Genomic DNA, 15,268 nt, shown 5'->3' with positions numbered 1-15,268 from the left:
GGGTAGCTATTTTTGGACAGTCTGGACTCATTGGAGCATGTCTCAGAATCAAAGGAGCACTTTTAGATAGGTTTATTGCAGGTTTAATTCTATGTGTACCATGGTCAACTAGAGTGTTGAATCAGTTTACGGAGGAGTTTGAAGATGGAGATGACCTTGTAGGGGTTTTCTAGCCTCCATGTGCTTTCTGCAACAACTATTACATCAATGTTATAACTTTTATTCCTCTTTTCTCTATGTGTTTTGGACAACAGACTTGTTTATGTACTTCAAGTGGATTGTGGTATTATTGATACTCTATGAAGTTGAAGTATGGGGTCTTGGTGTAAGATGCCTTTATTTGCTGAAAATTTAAATGTTTGACTGTAGGTTAACATGTATTTGGAGTGATAAATCTTGTAGAATTTGTTTATTTGAAGGAGAAACTAACACACTTCATGTACTCTTCTTTTTCTAAACATTGAGCATAATGAGAAGGGGTCATGTCATTAGAGCCGATCTAAGGAGATGTAGCCAAAGAAGGGTGAACTCCTTTAACAATGGGTGGTGTATTACTAATTGATGTGTGCTTCCATTCAGTGTTTTGGTTTCATGTCTAAAGGTTTTCATGAAATTAATAGAAGAAAACAGGCATAAAAACTCATGTATTTACTTGCTATTTTTTAGTACAAACCTCAAGCACATTTTTGTATTCTGATGAGGATGTTAACATAGAAAACTAGTATTCCATATTTAGATCAAGTTGCTATCAGAGAATTTGTTTTCGCTATGCAAGGAGGAATTTTCTGTTATTTTCAAGTGAATGTGTTTTGAAGGTCAAGTGAGGAGGAGGTTTTGTAAAGGAGAGCAATATTGTTACAATCTCGACCACCAGTTCTACCTCAAGTTATAGTAGAAGCTTCAAGAAAAGCATGTCCCAAGGTGGAGAGCCTACAAGAATGTCAGAGGATGTGAAGGATTTTAGAAAGACCTTCTTAGACACTGAAGAAATGGTTATACTCTATGAAGAGACAAATATGAAATTACAAGGTGAAATCTCTAGACCTCCCAGAGGAGAATGTTCTCTAAAGGAAGAAGGTAACAAGAATAGTGATAAACCACCATCTTCTCCATAATGTTCATCTTTTTCTACAACTCTTATGCAAGATGTTAGTGTAGAAAGTCCCTTAGAGAAGGAAAATGGACACATTTTTACCTTTTGTCCACATGATGTGGAGGATGAGGTTCTATCAACACCCAAATTCAAGGAGCTAAAAGAAGAGAGCCAACGAGTCCAAGAGGACACATCCAAAATCAAAAGAGAGTTTGAGAACATCTTTGTATGTCAATAAAAGTATGAGGCAAATTGTAAGAATTTACATGCTTCTTATTTAGATGAAAGTCTTGATGTAAATTCATTTGCAGCCTTTAAAAACATAGTAAAGGCATTGGTTCCAAGTTCTTGACCAATATGGGTTACAAGTGAGGAGGCCTTGGAGTGAACCATCAAGGCATTAAAAATTCAATTGAGGCAAAGGGGAGGCATAAATATGAAGGCTTAGGCTATGTTGCAAAAGAATAATGGTCTTCTAGAGATAGATTATGGGTATCATGTTCCTTTTTCCATAAGAGAGGACATGAGGAGGCAGGATGTTGGGATTTGCATCCATAATTGGTAACCTCTTGGTTCCTCAAGCATAAGGAGGACTTGGAGTGAAAAAAATTATATAAAGAGAGATGAACAAGTTGAAGAAGAAACAAAGCTAAGTTATTCTTGCCATGCGAGTTCCTCACGCAAGAAGCGTATGCCAAAGGACAACAAAAATGGGTATAATCGTCATGTTAATTCAAATTCTTTTCATAATGGAAAACAACATGTTAATTTAAATAACATGTTGAGGAATGTGCTTCCTTGAAACTTTTACCTTTCATCTAACCATTGTGTAGTTAAGTTCTATAAAAGGAAAGAAATAATCAAGAAGATGTTTATGTCTAATGGAATTAAGAGTAAAAAGAGAAGATCTCATCCAAGGTTAAAAACATGTGAGGCAAGAGAAGCTAAAATAACTTTTGCACTCACTACAATATCAGTGGGGGTTGAGAAGTGTTGGAAATTGTTTCCACAACTTCATCCTGGCAAGGGAAAGCAAATTATGTAAGCATCGGAAGAGGAAGCGACAAAGAAAAAGTGGTGCAAGATGTGATCATCCCTTAAGCAACTCCAAAAGAATAAAAAGTTCAAATAGAGGGTTCATTTACCTGGTTGGGTAGGAAATGGGTGGACTATTTGTCCAATTGAAGTTTTCAAATATTTGTTCTGCACTAGTTGCATATCCCCATAGTTGGGCAATTTGTAAAAATGATGTTCATAAACAAATCACTTATATGCAAGAGTGCTTTCTTTGGGCATTGTTATGCTAATTTGGCTTGCTGATAGTCAATTTGAATGGAAAATTTGGGAGTCAAGTTTATTCCATCTTGTAAAATGCATTTCTATTTGTTTTAAGAAAGCATTTTAAAATTGTTCTATGAGTAGTTGCAGCACATTTAGTATACTACAAATGTGTTAAGCACTCAGTTATTCAAGTATTCGCTATGTGAAACTTGTTTGGTTCATTTGTCAAAGTCTTTTTGGGATCTTATCCTTGATAAGGATTTTGTAGAAGAGTGCCATGGGAATTATTATTGGGAAGGATTTTGCTATGAATGACCATAGTGACATGGACAAGATGAGAAGAACATTGAATTTGAATTCTTTGGTCAAGTTAAGGCACTACAATCATTGATTTTGGAAAAGTGAAGGAACTGTAGCTTCAAATGTTGAACAATTGAAAGTGAAATTTTGGGGACCAAAAGTTTTCAGTGGGGAAGAGTGATCAGGAGTTCAAAATTTTCCAAAAAATCAAAGTTTTTAGAATGGCGTGGAACCTAAATGACCACATAGATTTGGTCGTCTTGATTTTGGCACAACTCATTTTGTGAAAAATCAATATCATATTCTCAATATCTCACAGTCTGTTCACTTTGTCAAACAGGTAAAAATTTTGCAGGTGCTAACAGGGATACTGACTAGGCATTCATATAACCCAGTCAGAAAGAGGAATATTCTTGTGGTATATTCCTTCAACATATTCTTGGAATATTCGCAAACTCGGTGGCATCATTCTATTGGTCACATGTTTTGTTTTTGGTCAATGAGGAGGTGACACATAGCTAAGCCTAAGGCCACCATGTGTCCTCCTAATGAAATATTAAATTTTGTTATGGAGGACAGGGTAGAGGCTGGGCTCAACCCCGCGACTTCCCATACACTAACACAACGAATTAGCATTTCACCCACACCATGTTACTTAATAGGTAAGGATGGTATGTTATTGATATAGTTTAATGCTGCAAGGTATGGGGGGCAGGTGTGTTGTCCTCCACAATGTCCTAGGTTGATAAGGAGATCGACGGAGGTAACCATAGACTAAGCTATCAGTTTGGTAGCTAGCCCTACCAAACCAGCGAGGGATATCTATAATCACAACCAATGAATTGACTGGAAAAGGAATAGATTTTAGGCTAGATAGCTAGGCTCAGGTGGCTTTAGGAAAATTTATGGTTTTGTTGCTGGATAAGGGAGAAGAAACATGTAGCTAGGTCATAGGATCAAAGGGTTACAACTACAAAGATATGAAGGAGCAAGGTAGCAATACTTTTGTGATGGATCTTAGGGTTTTTCAGTGTAGTATGGTGTCTAGAAGAAACTAAAGGTCTTAATGAGCATGAAACATGAATTCATTAATCTAGAAAGAAAGTAACACAATGATTTTTCCATCAAAACAGATCTTTATGCAAAGAATTATGTTTATAAACTGTAAGGAAAATCATTGAAGAGTTGACGAATGGAAAGAGAATATGAATAATTTTCATATAAAGTGATAACAGAGAAAAAAACAACGTCACAAACTTACTAGACATGAATTCCTAGATAATAGCTGCAAACTTTATCCTTTGATTTCTAGAAATTATCCAAACACAAGCTAAAATAGTTCTCTCCTATAATGTCCAACCATTCAAAATGACTCATAAAATGATACATATAGGCTAAAACATCATTTCCATGCTCTCAGGGGTTGAATCCATGACTTGTGGAGCTGTTCCTCAAAGGTCTCAACCAAAACCCTAATGACTAGGGAGGTTAAAAAACCCTCCATATAGTAAAACTAATTCAATTGACCAAAACAAAAGACTTACTATCATGTATCTAACTCATTTCACTTTCATCTAGCATAATTGCATCTCAGTTACATGATTATATGCTTAATTACATATTTACATAGGTAAACAGTCAAATTAGGTAAAATTGTAGATGAAATTTAGCCTCATGGAAAAAGTGCAGTGAATTCAATGAAAAGCGTAGCGTACGCTGCAAAAAGTGCAATGTGAAATTGCAGGCCAATTTTGGAGGCCTTCCTGAACTCAACATTGAGCTTATGATAGCTCATTGGAAACATATTTATGTCTGTTACACAATGGACTCATCAAGCACTAAGAAATACCAATAATAGCCCCTCAAAAATCAATCCTCCCAAGACTGGTCAAGAAACATAGCGTGGCCTGCAAAAACAATGCATAAAGGTGTTTTTTAGGTGGTTTTTGGGCATTTTCTCCCTGTAAACGCTGATGAATTGGGCTGAAAGGTGTAATAATCTGATGTATAAGTCATGATATATCCAAACATGTAGATTTTTTTTCATTTAAATCCATCCAAAAAAGGCGTAGCGTGGCCCATGCTATGCTTTTGGCAGGGTGACTTTGCCAAAAATTTCCAAATTTCTACAAAAATAGGGCTGAAAGGTGGAGCGAGATATTTTTAAACATAAGGATTTTTGAAAAATGGAGAGAGTTTTTTGTTCCCTTTTATGTCAGGAAGAAAAACCTCCTCTCGTGTCCAAAAATAGTTTCCCATTCGTTCCAAATACATGTTTTTATTTTGTCACTTAAAATTGGGAAAGCGCAACATGCTCACAACAAAAGTGCAACAGAAAGTTTGGAGATTGATTTGTGGCCCTTACACTACTCAAAATTTAGATCTCGATAGCTAATTGGAAGTATTTGGATTTATAGTTATCATTTGAATCATCAAGAAAGTCATTTGGACACTCCATGATAGATAAAACTAAATTTTCCCAAGACTACTCCCATAAGTGTAGCAACTCTCTTGTAGAAATTATATTTTTGGCATTTCTCCCAAATAATAACACTTGTCTATAAAGTGAATGAGGTTTTTATTTTTTGTTTGATTATTTAAAAATACTCTTTCACATTTGTAAAATTCATCTTCCTTACTTCAGAAACCAATTTTGCAGTAGAACTATCTCAAAAATTTCAAAAAATTCACCAAAACCAAAATTTCTCCAAATTTATTCAAAATGGGTCCAGAGTTGCGCCATGAAGTTCTGAAGTGGCATGATATTATATAAGGGAATCATCAGCAATACAATCCAAGTTAACATTCTCTTTTTTTCTGATTAGGGTTTCCTTGAGTTTTTCCTTCAACTGCTTGATTTTGACCTTGGCAACCTGATTCCTTGTGTAATAATGGGCAGCCATGTGTCTTTGCAGCCTGTTGTCTATGTTAGCCCTCTTGAGAATCTTCTCCAAATGGTAATTGGATTTTCCTAGCCAATATTGCTTGTCTTCATTGATTTCTTTGTCAATGAGCTTTGATGTAGGCTTGGTAGAATTCGACATCCAACTCTTGAGTTTTGAACCATTTCTCACCAATATTTGGTATCCTTGTGGCTGCTATTATGATGTCAGTTGATATACTGAATGTAACCCATGAAATTGTGATCCAGGTGGATGTTGGTGGTCATCAACCTATCCCATTTGGACGCCCACAATTGTCTCTTTCAGTTTTTCAGTTTCCTAAATTGTAGCACAGTTTACTATTTTTAGCAGTTTTTTGGGTCTTGAACTTTCGGCGCCGTTTTGAGGCCATAAACAATATTTTTTAAGGAAATATGGGAGAAACATGGGTCCATGGACTGATGTTTCTCTTGCCAAAGTTGTAGTTCTCGGATAGACCTTTCTAATGAGATATTGTGCGCGTAAAACGAAGATCATATGCCAAAGTTACGACCCCGGGAAGTTGATGTACCAATTTACCCAAACAGGGCCCACACTTTGGCGTTTCATCTTCTAGGGTTAGGTTTTTGGATGTTTAGGGTTTTCCATTATTTCTCAACAATAAATAGGCCTTCGAGCCTCATCGTAACACAGTTCAGAGGCATGTAGCTGCCACATTTCTTCTCAGAGATAAGCTACCATCGCCCTAGTTGGTTTATTTCCATTGTTGTTTGTAAGCATATTTCAGTATTTTACATTAATGAAATGAAGTATGATTTCTACTGCATCTCTATGTTTATGGTTATCCATGTAATTTGTTGTGTTCCTGCTTAAATCTAGATCAATGGTATTAGAGCTGTCTGCTTTTCTATATTTTTCTTTGCATGTCCCCAACGAGGTCGGAATATAAGGAGTTAATGCTTGAACTGGTCGAACCTTTACAAGACCAACCCTGAAAATCCCGACGGGCTCCCATGGTGGATGAAAAGAAAGATGATGGGGCAGGAGATCCTATCAAAATCTTGCTCGAAGAAGCCTTTGAGTGGCAAAGGAACGCGATGATGGACAACTTTGCGCAGATCCTTCAGTTGCTACCCAGAGGCGATGCATCGGCTTCTAGTAGCTACTCTAGAAATGCCACACCCTTTAAGGTAAAAGTTAACTTTGAAATCCCCATCTTCGAGGGTCAAATAGACATAGATGATGTAGATAAATGGTTAAATATGTTAGAAGGGTATTTTTCTGTTCATGAATTTTCGAGACGGGAAAACATATTTTTCACTCTTCTCAAAGCAACCCCCTACATCAAGGACTGGTCGGAAACCTACTGCGAGTAGAAGGATGAAAGCACAGGCTCACTATGTTTAGTCACACCCACTTGGAATTCATTCCGAGATGCCATCAAGGAGCAGTACTACCTTGTCAAAAGTTATGAGGACAAATACATAAAGTGGACCATGATGCGATAGGGAAGGGACCAAGATGTACCAGAGTTCACAAAAAATTTTCATACCCTTCGCACACAGTTGGGTACCAAAGAATCTAAGCTACATTTGGTACTCAAATACCACTACTACCTACACAGATACATCCAAGAAGAGACGGAGTTCCTAAACATCTCCTCACTCGGCATGGCGTACCGATACGTTGTCAAAATCAAGTAGAAGTTTAAACATAAGAAGCGAGACTTTGGATCTGCAACTCCAAAGACCAAAGGAAAAAGCCAAGGAGGGGGAACCCAAGACAACCCGTCAAAGCCACAAGAAAAGAACAACACCACAAAGTCAAAGAAGGACACAGGAAAGTGGCGTGAGTTCCACAAGAGTCCCACTCATAACACAAGTAAGTTTTTGACCAAGCAGCCGCTAGTGGCCGAATTGAAGGCTTCCAAATCAGATGCATGTTCTGACCTTGAGTCAGAACCCGACATGGGGAATGCCAAAGGGAATCAGATCATTGACGTGGAGCCCAATGCCATTGTTACCACCACCAAGATCCAGAATAATGAGCCCGAAGATCCAGAGGAGGGGTAGCATCTTTTCCACTCACAGATGTGTGTGAAGGGTTCGCTACTGCAATTCATTGTCGACAATGGTAGCCAAAAGAACCTCATTTCAGTAGAGGTAGTGAAGCACTTGGGCCTACCAACTACACCACACTCGCAGTCGTACAGTATTGGGTGGCTTCACCAAGGACGAGATCTTCGAGTTTGCTAACAGTGTTGCCTTCCCTACAGCATCAAGCCCTTCATAGATGAGGTATTGTGTGATGTTACACCTCCGGATGTTTGTGATGTATTATTAGGCTAACCATACTTGTGGAGGCGACATGCTATGTATGAGTCAAGGCCTCGCGCTATTATTATTTCTTTTGGAAGTTCATTATACAGGATAACGAAGGTAGCCCCACCTACCACCACCTCTTTGATCGCTGCTAAGAAAGGCAACAAGCTCATGTCACAGACTAGGAAATTTATTTTCTGTCTGGTTTGATCCCAAATTAAGGGGAAGATCGTCACCACATCCATTACCCCCACGAAGGGTTCCTCCATGTAGTAGCCATAGCAGAGGGATATGGTCATGAAATAACACAAGAACAATTTCTCCTCACTCACAGGGGTACCACACAAGCTTCAAGTGGGCAACAAAGATTGGTTGCATCTGCAAAAATAACACCTTACAAAAGCCCATTAGAAGCTCCGACCACTCCGACATAGTCCTTACAACATTACCAAGGCTATGGGAAACAATTATTTAGAGCACAAAATTCCTCCATTCCTTCGCTTTCACTAAGTGTTCAGTGTGGAACGCCCTCGACCATGCTTCCCACCATTACTGGACACATCAAAGATGGCATAACAGCTCACCAGGGACCAAGTACAACAGATGGAGGAACTCAACTCAATGGGGACCATTACTTCCTAAGTGGGGAGGAATGATCCGGGTGGATGTTAGTGGCCACCCAACTATCCCATTTGGACCCACACAACTATCTCTTTTAGTTTTTCAGTTTCTTAAATTATAGCACAATTTACTATTTTTAGCAGTTTTTCAGGTCCTGAACTTTCGGAGTCGTTTTGAGGCCCTAAACGAAATTTTTTGGGAAATATGGGAGCAACATGGGTCCTTGGACCAACTTTTCTCTTCCAAAAGTTGTAGTTCTTAGATAGATATTTATAATGAGATATTCTGTGCATCAAATGGAGATTGTATGCCAAAGTTACAACCTTGGGAAGTTGATGTACCAATTTACCCAAATGGGGCCCACAGTTTGGTGTTTCATATTCTAGGGTTAGGTTTTTGTATGTTTAGGGATTTCCATTGTTTCTCAACAATAAATAGGCCTTCGAGCCTTATTGTAACAAAGTTCAGAGACATGTAGCCGCCACATCTCTTCTCAAAGATAAGCTACCATTGCCCTAGCTGGTTTATTCCCATTGTTGTTTGTAAGCATATTTCAGTATTTTACATTAATGAAATGAAGTATTATTTCCACTGCATCTCTATGTTTATGGTTATCTTTATAATTTGTTGTGTTCTTTTTTAAATCCAAATCAAATTGTGATTGGATCTGGCAAAAAAACTAGTCAACTTAGCTTGACATTTGATTGTTTTCAACTTTCTCACAAAACTCAAGAAACCCTACATGCTGAAAACATTGCTTGGAGAATGGTGAAAAAATAAACTCCTATGTATTGAGGCGTTCATACCTTAAAATTTTCCCACCCTTGTTATAAGTCCTCCTTTCCTTCTCCATAGTTAAGTTTTGAGTACAAACCCTAGAGGGAAAAACAGGGGAAGGGAATGAGGGAATAGGATGAAGGGGTTAGGGAGTAGGAATGGATGTAGGAAAAAATTATGATATGGGGAGGGATGTTAGGGAACTTAGGGAAGTGGAGGGAAGTGAAAATAGTTAGGGAATAGGTCTAGGGAATTTTTACATAGTCCTAGCTATGAAGGTTGTTAAAAACGCAACATAGGGCTAGGTTTTATGTATAGAAGGTTTTAGGATTGAGAATGGGGGGTGTGAGGGTTTTACGGGTGTGTTTGAGTGTGATGGAGGATCAAATATATAGGAATAGGGTTTGTAGGCTTGAAAACATGAAAAGGAGGGCTTCCCACAGAAAACACGGTGAGGTAGCTTGAGACCAATTTTTTGGAATGTCTTTGGCCATAAAAATGTCGAGGAAGTGGTTGATGATGAATGAGGTCACTTTAACAGTAAAATGAGTGAGGAAATGAGTTATGATGGACCATAACTCCCTTGATAATATGACGAATGAGAGGAATGAGAGAAAAATGGTCTTTATAGGCCATAGAAATCAACTTTGTAATGGTCGAGTGGCCCACCATAATTTTCATTTTGCTTTTTGATATAAACTATGTAGCTTAGAAATTTTTCATGCAGATTTGAAACATAACTGGTTACATCATTCTAAAATGAATTATATTTAGAAACATACCTTTTTTATGAAAACCTACCACTACTCCTTCATTTCCTGGTTTATTGAATGAAATGACAACCTTGATAACTCTAACCCTAATGACCTAGTGGAGGCACTGAGTTGAATGAAGACCATGGTGACAAGACTAAAATGATGATGATGATTTGTTCAATGATGGCACATCCAACTGAGCGATGGCAGTGATCGGACATGGAAATCTTGAAGGAGCAGTAATAGACCTAGACACTATTATGAAAACATAGTGACATGATAAAATTTGACTTGAGACTCCTAACAAAACTTGGTAAAAGGATATTTGATCACAAGTGACAGGAAAAATTGACCGACAATAACATTGGCTCTAGTTGGGGATGGCAGCTCCTTGGAGGTTTCAAGAACACCGTAGACCAAGTAGCCTTATTCATTTGACATGGAGTCAAAATGCAAAGACCAAACTCAAACTAAAAATGGATTGACAAAATAACTTCGACAAATAATAAACAAAACAAACTAACTGAACTTACTTATGGTAGTAGACCATCCTAATCTTAGGGCCTTCACTTCGGGCTTTAAATCCTGATGATAACTGCCCACCTACTGAATATATATATAAACAATCATGTGTAATGATCCCTCCAGTGTAACCAATGCAACAAATGGCTACTTACTTGAATCTTTCTCACACTTTCCTTGAGCAGACTGAAAAAACAAAAGCTAGGCCACTCTAAGTGTCCACCTAACATGTGTACATGATCCATAAATATATTAAAACTAATCTCCCTTGATGACTGCAACAACTTAAAAAAATGATCTTGAAACTTGTGAATGACTACATTTTCTTGATGATCAACAAGGAGACAAGAATCTTTTTCCTTTTTAGACATTGGTTGTTTTATAAAATGAAGTTTGTCATTCTCAAGTGAAATAGATGTAGACTGCAAATTTTTGGATGAACTTTGTAATGAGACTCCTGTTGAACAAAACAATGAATCCAGTTGCCTGATAAAATTCATGTCATCTTTGTTTTGAAGCTCATAGTTAACTAACGGAGAAGGACCTTGACTACAGATATCATCCACAACATCAACTATTGGATCAAGGAGAACTTGAGAGGACAACTGCAACTTTTCAAACATTGGCTCCAATGAGGCTATATGATTTTCTATAAATTCTTCATGTTCCACACTTTTGGCTACATTTTCAAACTGATTGTTGCTTGGTAATGATGACTGTGGACTAAAAAAAGGTTCTATATTACAAAAAAATTTCTCTTCAACTTCATGATAACGTTTCCAACTTCTTTCAACTTTCTTATTTTCTTGCTTGGTAACCTTATAGTTTTCTCTTATTCTTTCGAATGAAGAGAAACACAAAGGTAAGGAGTCTTGGTAAAGAATTTCATGGTCTTCTCCACGCTCAACATCAAAACTAAAAGACTGCTGATTTCTAATCTTAGGAATGTTTTCTCTTAGTAATTGAAATGAAGTAAAACATAAAGGCAAAGACCTTTCACTTGATTTAAAATTTTTCGGATTCTCTTCATTTCTGTCATGGTTGATATGCATAGGCTAAGTGCTACATCTGAGCTGCTGTAATAAAGCTTCTTCCTCCCAAAAACATGTCACTTATTTCCTTGTAGAGTCAGCCTCTATTTCAAAAACATAATCATCATCATACTGATCATACTTGGGCTACTCATAATTATAAGGAATGACATCAAACATACACATTAGATCAAGAGATTGATCCTCCATGGGTTGATCTACAAATCCATCTTCATGACTATCCATAAATGAATAGATAAAACAATCACTTTCTGATCTATGGAAACTTAAATGAGTAGGATAGTGGTTAGGATCTATTATCGTTCTAGGAAGCCCTCCTAGGTTGTAGCCCAGAGATTCCTAGTAACATATAAATCTTCAATATCGTTCTCAAAACTATTGGAATGGATGATGGTTTGGATCAAGTTAGATGATTGTTTCAACTCTGTTTTCACTCAAGACATGCATGAACACCCTCAGTTTTACAAGGCTTTAGACCACTAATGCTAAATAGTTTATAGATTCAATGGATAGATGGAGAATACTGATTGTACCAGCAGATGCATACATAAACACATATGAATGGCTAGCTACAAAAAGTAAATGAAGCTTGCAAATCTAATTTATCAATGCAAAGATAAGATGATAGTTATCTAGCATAGACATAGAAGAAAACATGAATAACCTATTCAAGTGCAAGCTTAAAATAGAGGAGAAAATGGGAATTGAACATGTAACAACAAAATAATCTTATATTGCTGGAATGAAGATGAGACGCTGAGAGGAGAAGAGTCTCCACAGGCTCCAAAAGTTGAACCTCTATTCCTCTAAGCTTTCAACCTTTTATAGGGATTTTACAATGCTCTCGAACCCTGTGAGGCTCGAGAGGTCTTAATATATCCTCTTTGTTCTTCTAACAAAATGATGCCATGACTAGACACACATGAGCTCGGAGGTTTCTTTTTCTAACAGCAGAGTAACCACATTCTGGTAATTTTGCCACACTGTTAGGTAGCTCGATCATGCCAGTGCGCTCCATGACTATTTCTGTTGGTTCAACCATGTTGTGCTATTGATTTTCCCCTTATGACCACATATTCTATTATTTCATTTCACCGTTGACTATTAAAAAAATACCGACAGAGCCAAAACAGAGCTATCGGGTTGGTCCCCAATCGTTGTCACATGTCATAAATGGCTTGTTGCTTTGTTTTTTAGAAATAAATTAAAACATTGGAAATACATTAAAAATGGCTCATGACAGATTTCATATATTACGTATTTTCATTCCCAAAACCCTTTAGGTCCGGGTTTGATCGCATCGGCGTTGTTTCGTGGTATTTCATTAAATAACAAAAATATGCAAAATACATAGGAAAATTCCTTTCGACGGATCTCAAATCTTATACAATAATGGTTATATATACATCGAGTCCTGTTAATCACATCACGCGTGTACATATATATGTATATGCCTGCTCCATTATGTTTGTCGATTGCGATATCGTGATGCGATTAATCGCAATCGCATATTGCTCATGCCCCGAGCCAGTGTAAGCGCTCTTTGTATTTTCCAGTTGCCATCGGAAGTTTCATATGGTCCGTGCTAATATCCACCAATTGCCGCTGTTGATTGCGATCCGTTGATCATATCTGGACCGTTGATCTACCAGATCTGATGGCTACTGTGCATTTCATTATTCAGACCTATGATCCTCAGTTTTTCACTGTTTCTTTGGGTTTTTACCTCCCGATAGTGTTTTTCCGCCATTCTAGGGGCTCTTCTCATGCGGTTGTTTTGATCTTTTGAATGACCTTTAAGAAGCTTTCGAAGAATTAGAGAGTATTTTGGATTTGTTTGGATCAACACCTCAGGGCTAACATGACCAAAGTGGAGCAAGAAGAGACATGGCCATCGGAGCTAAAACAAGGGATATTTCTGCCAAAAATAGTAGCACTACACCTCAGAGGCTAACACTAGCTCCTTCTGGGGATGAAAGCCTCCCTGTGAGGTTTCAAGAACTGCAGACTACTACCTTTCCTGTAACAACCAAAACAAACTTATCTCTTGGTGTTCCATTGGGCATGGAGTTTATTTGCATAAAAAACAAAAACTGAAAAACCTATTACAATATTAAGGCCTTAAGGCCTCATATGAAGTAAAGTTTCAAAAACTGCCCATTGACTGGGTCATCAAAAACACCTCCCCCCTCCAAATTGTGTAGAATGAGAGTATTGTTTGTCTGAACTTGAGCAATTAAAAATGGTCCTGTCCATAAGGTGTCAAATTTACCATGGTTGCCCTTCTTTTCCTTCAATACATCCCATTTGAGAACCCGGTCACCAACTGGAAAACTGTCCATTTTTGCCTTTCTATCAAAGGTTTCTTTGATCTTCTTCTGATGAATTCTTGACTTCCCAACTAGTTGTTCTCTGATCTGCTGTAATTCAACCAAGTTACTCATTCTCCTCTCTATATCATTCTCTTCATCTTGTTATTCTTGCAAAAATTTGGCCACAGGGAGAATCAGTTGGATAGGAAAAACAACATCAGTGCCATAAACTAGCTTAAATGGAGAATTTCCTGTGGACTTCTTGTTGGTAACTTTGTTAGCCTATAGTGAAAACTTCAACTTGGAATCCCAACTCTTTTTGTTGTCCTCCAACAATTTTTTGATTTCCTTTTCAATTAAAGGAAATAAGAGAGGGTTGATAGGTCTTAATTTCTGCTTAAAAGGGATGGTGTTCTTCTCCAGTGGAATCTTATGTGGAATGATGTTGGTTTCATAGGTATTAAGATCATTGTATTCCCAAGCAAAAATATCATAAAATTGTTTCATCAGGGTGTAATACTCAGAACTTTGGGCAAAAGACAAGTGAGTGGACAGATTTATGTACTTTGGATGGGTTGGACTCCCTACATTATGTCTATGAACAATAGACTCATTTTCTTTTTTGGCAGGCTTATAAGGTACATCATTATGATCAAACAACTTTTCTAGTGGCACTAATCCTTTGGGTATATGGTAACTAGGCAGTTGAACAAGGTTATCTTGACCAATCTCGTCCTTTAGCTTGGAATGGTTGGATTCTTCAATGGTTTCATTTTCTTGGTCAATGTGCACTTTAGAAAATTCATTAATGACTTGTAAAAACCTATTAATTTTCTCATCATCTTCAAAAACTTTCTAGTATTTGACATTGTCAGGCAGAGATGGTCTATATTTCACCTGAACTTCATAAGTAAATTTAGGAGGCAAAGGAGGAAAAAATGTGTTAGCAGGCACAACAAGGGAATCAAAAAGTTGGTTCTTCATTCTAGGGATGTAAGAAATGCTGTAACTATTAAAAGAACCCTTGAGCTTCCATACCTCATCTATGTATGCTTTTAGCCTTAGATTCTTTGCTTGGAAAGTTTTGTTCACCTACTAAATGATAAGGTCTGCGTCTCCAAACACCTTTAGACCTTTGATACCCATTTCTTTCGCAGCGTTTAAGCCCAATATCAAGGCTTCGTACTTTTCTATGCTATTTGTGACATGAAAAGTTAACTTGAAAGATAAATGAATGTATTCTTGTGTGGGGGGCACAAGGACTACACCTGCCCCTGCAAATTCCTTAGAGCAAGCTCCATCAAAGAACATGCCCGAAATTTGTGGGCCTTCTTCCTCTATGATCTGGCAAA

This window comes from Pinus tabuliformis, chromosome 3_1 (genome assembly GCF_031772625.1).
Source record: "Pinus tabuliformis cultivar Carrire ecotype Pingquan chromosome 3_1, CPIR1, whole genome shotgun sequence".
Classification (NCBI taxonomy): domain Eukaryota; kingdom Viridiplantae; phylum Streptophyta; class Pinopsida; order Pinales; family Pinaceae; genus Pinus; species Pinus tabuliformis.
This window is presented reverse-complemented; position numbering follows the sequence as displayed.